The 4,415-nt window shown below is 36.4% G+C and overlaps 1 pseudogene; it reads left to right on the top strand.

Moving 5' to 3' along the window:
* The window catches only part of LOC107723215 (mitochondrial coenzyme A transporter SLC25A42-like), a 15,289-nt pseudogene extending 11,737 nt beyond the window's left edge, over window positions 1-3,552 (top strand).
* Window positions 3,553-4,415: the final 863 nt, after the last annotated feature.

Genomic DNA, 4,415 nt, shown 5'->3' with positions numbered 1-4,415 from the left:
ACTTGCACTCTATTCATTTACTAACTGCTTGTTTTCTTAAAAAAAAAAAAAAATAACACTAGCTTCTCTATTCTTTTTGTATTGTATCTATTTGTTTTCTTTATTTATTATACAATTAACAAAAAGCAAAAAAAGGCTTCTAACACTAGGTTGCTCTATTCTTTTTCTATTCTATCTGTTTTCTTTTTATTTATTATATAATAAAAAAAAAAACCCTAGCTATGTGTACTACGTTAAGCTAACTGAGATTTGTTATAGCACTTGCATATCATTGCTCTTTTGTTGATTTTGACTGCTTCTATTGTCCTCATTTGTAAGTCGCTTTGGATAAAAGCATCTGCTAAATGACTAAATGTAAATATAGAGCGATCTGAACCCTAAACACATTTTGTAAAAAAAAAACAGTATCGTCCACTTTCAAGGCATCGTGAGTTCAGGTTTTACTGCAGAAGCCAACAAGCGCTATAATTTTTTATAAGTTGCCTGTATTTGTTTGAGTTATTATTACTTAATCAAAACAACCCAACTGCAGTTTGATTGATATTACTTGGATTGATTTATGAAAATAAATAAAAGTGAGTTATCTGTTTTTTCAAAAAATTAACTCTTCATTTGTTCATTTAGCCAAAGCGGCTTACAAATAAGAAATGAAACAACATGTTGTTTTACAGAGCTCTGCCGCCTGTGCCGCGGCTGCTGGCCGGTTCGCTGGCGGGAACCACGGCTGCCATGATCACATATCCGCTGGACATGGTCCGAGCGCGCATGGCCGTCACACCCAAAGAGATGTAAGACCTGCATCATCTCATCGACTAAACTGGATGATAGGTTTAAGCCCCGTTCACACCAAGAACGATAACTATAAAGATAACTTTAAAGATAACGATATTAGCGTCCACACCAGCGAACGATATCGTCTTTTTATTCTAAGCGCACATGCATCTGCCGCTTTAAATTCTTGAGCGCGTTACAGCAGGATGGATTCTGATTGGCTGTCAGTGTTTTAACGTTCATCAGCTGGAAAAAATCGTTTTGAAAGTGATCACAACGATATCGTTCCTCTGTATCGTTATCGTTATAGTTGTGGTGTGAACTATGCTATTCTTTAATATTGAAAACGATTTTTAAAACTATCTTTATCGTTATCTTTATAGTTATCGTGCTTGGTGTGAACGGGCCTTGACTCTGCTACATTTGCTGGAATGACACTGTTTGGATTTTGTTTTACTATACTGATTTATGTTAAAGGAGACATCGGATGCCCATTTTTCACAAGTTGATATGATTCTTTAGGGTCTTAATGAAAAGCCTACAACATACTTTGGTTAAAATTACTCAATGGTAGTGTAAAACAACACCCTTTTTACCCTGTCAAAAACAGCTCTGTTTACAGCAAGCTGTTTTAGTGCATGTTCCTTTAAATGCTAATTAGCTCTGCTGACCCCGCCCCTCTATACTGTGGGGTGAGGAGCCATCCTCATGAGACTGTTTACTTTAGCCGCGGAACTTGCTAACTAGCGTTATTAGGAAAAGTGATTTGCAAAGATTCATAAAAGAACCTTATACTCACTTCTGTAGGTGAGGCTGGATAACAAATGATTCGCGTGAACATATGTAGATCATTTATGTATAACATTTATGTAGATCGGGGGTGCATTCCCTTCAGAAACAAACATAATCCACTGCGTCTTCAGCGGCTCAGATGTCGGGAGTAAATGACGACTGCTATGTTCATTATTACAGCCAACAACAGAACACCTCAATCGCTTAGGAGTCATTCTTGTCTACATCTGCTTCGGCGGTGAAAGAATGGCGGACTGATGACAGCTCACTCAGAGCGGGTCTGCTGAAACGCTACTGTCAATCAAACTATCATGGTGTAACGTTTTCCCACTCTTTTTGTTTGGGTATTTTGCTGGGCTGCCAGACAGGATTTCTGTCAGTAATTAAATTTCTAGTAGAGAAAACGTACAAAGATCTTGTGTAGTCAAATTTGTCTTACACAAAACCCATACTTAATGAGATAAGGATTTTGCACCAGCAATCAATGCAATAATACCAATAATAATCACCTTTCAATAGAAAACACAACTCATTTAACACAACAGGACACATAGAATTGCATTCAAATATGTATATTCAAGAGTGAGCAATTCAAGTATCTGATAAAGTCTTTTGATTAAAGAGGGGAAAAAAAACAAACACCAACGGCGTCATGCCGTATGCAGGACTCAGCTTCTTCACCTACGAGACGCTCAAGAAAATCCACGCAGGTAAAGCACGACTCTGTGTGAATCAGGGTCATTATAGCTTTGAAATTTAACCAGCTTCCATTTGATTATTATCTATATTTTGGTTTCAGTGTTGTTTTAGTTTCAAAATAATTTACTATTTAGTTAGATTTTAATTGCACCACAAAAAAACAGTAAGACTTTTCAATAAGATCCCATTAGTTGCCTAATTTTAACATTAAGCATTACATTTATTAATCTTTGTTAATGTTATTTAATAAAAATATGGCTGTTCATTGTAAGTTCATGTTAGCTCAGCTTCGTTAAATAATATTAACAGATGCAACTTTTGAATTTAATAATGTATTAATAAGTGTTGAAATTAACATTAACTAAGATTAATAAATGCTTACATTTTTTTTCATTTTTTTTTTCATTTTAGGTCCATTGAATAATATTAATAGATGCCAATTTAGATTTTAACAATGTATTATTATTATTAACGTACATTATCATGTATATTATGATTTATTATATTTTATATATTTATTTAAAAAAAAATTAATTGTCCATTTTTATTTTTTATTATTATTATTAACGTACATTATCATGTATATTATGATTTATTATATTTTATATATTTATTAAAAATGTTTTATTTAATTGGCCATTTTTATTTATTATTATTATTAACATACATTATCATGTATATTATGTTTTATTACATTTTATATATTTACATTTTTTTATTTAGCCATGTGTTAGTAGTTATTTTCAGTATTCAGTATTGTCTGCTCTGGCTGTTTCAGAGCACACGGGCCGCTCTCATCCGTTCTCGTACGAGCGTCTGGCGTTCGGTGCGTGCGCAGGATTGATCGGTCAGTCGGCCTCTTACCCGCTGGACGTGGTGCGCAGACGCATGCAGACGGCGGGAGTCACCGGACACACCTACGGCAGCATCTCGGGCACCATGCGGGAGATCGTGACGGAGGAGGGCGTGATCCGCGGCCTCTACAAGGGCCTGAGCATGAACTGGGTCAAAGGGCCCATCGCCGTCGGCATCAGCTTCATGACCTTCGACCTCATGCAGATCCTGCTGCGCAAACTTCAGCAGTTCCGCCACAGCGCGCGGTAGCTGAAAAACACAACATTTAATAGTTTTTTTTGTTTTTAACCTGAGCAAATGCTGCCAATGAGGACGACGGGAAATGCCTGGCGTCATGTGACTAGTTTAAAGTTCTGTTTTTTGATGCAAAAGCATATGTGCACTGCAAAAATGATTTTTTTACTTGGTATTTTTGTCTTGCGTTCCGGTACAAATGTCTAAGCATTTTTTTAAATTAGGATGCATTTACTTGAAGCAAAATGACTCTAGATATTAAGTCTTGTTTTATGAAAATTAATCAAAATGAGGTGAGTTTATGCTTAAGACAAGAAGAAAAAATAGCTGCCAGTGGGGTCAGAAAAAATTTCTTACTTCAAAGGGAAAGCTAAATTATTTTTCTTACTCAACAGGCACACGTTTGTTCTTGTTTTAAGCCTAAACTTACTTCATTTTGATGAATTCTTCAAAAAACAACTTATTGTGCATTATTTTGCTTCTCAAGTAAATGTATCTTGGTTTAAGAACGTTTAGAAATTTGTACGGGAAAGCAAGACAAGAACACAGGTTAAGAAGCTGATTTCTGCGGTGTGGGGATTTGATGAAGACACACACATGCATTTTGAGTTTACAGCGCGCGTGTGTGTGTGTGTGTGTTTTTGTGAACAGCAGAGGGCGTTTATCTGTCACGTTCATATCAGGGTGAATCTCATGAAAACAGTCAACTCGCCTGAGCATGAACTGGGTCAAAGGGCCCATCGCCGTCGGCATCAGCTTCATGACCTTCGACCTCATGCAGATCCTGCTGCGCAAACTTCAGCAGTTCCGCCACAGCGCGCGGTAGCTGAAAAACACAACATTTAATAGTTTTTTTTGTTTTTAACCTGAGCAAATGCTGCCAATGAGGACGACGGGAAATGCCTGGCGTCATGTGACTAGTTTAAAGTTCTGTTTTTTGATGCAAAAGCATATGTGCACTGCAAAAATGATTTTTTTACTTGGTATTTTTGTCTTGCGTTCCGGTACAAATGTCTAAGCATTTTTTTAAATTAGGATGCATTTACTTGAAGCAAAATGACTCT

The sequence above is a fragment of the Sinocyclocheilus rhinocerous genome, unplaced genomic scaffold, assembly GCF_001515625.1.
Source record: "Sinocyclocheilus rhinocerous isolate Xijiao unplaced genomic scaffold, SAMN03320098_v1.1 scaffold2770, whole genome shotgun sequence".
Lineage (NCBI taxonomy): Eukaryota > Metazoa > Chordata > Actinopteri > Cypriniformes > Cyprinidae > Sinocyclocheilus > Sinocyclocheilus rhinocerous.
Note: the sequence above shows the minus strand (reverse complement) of the source record. Positions and strands in the feature narration are given on the sequence as shown.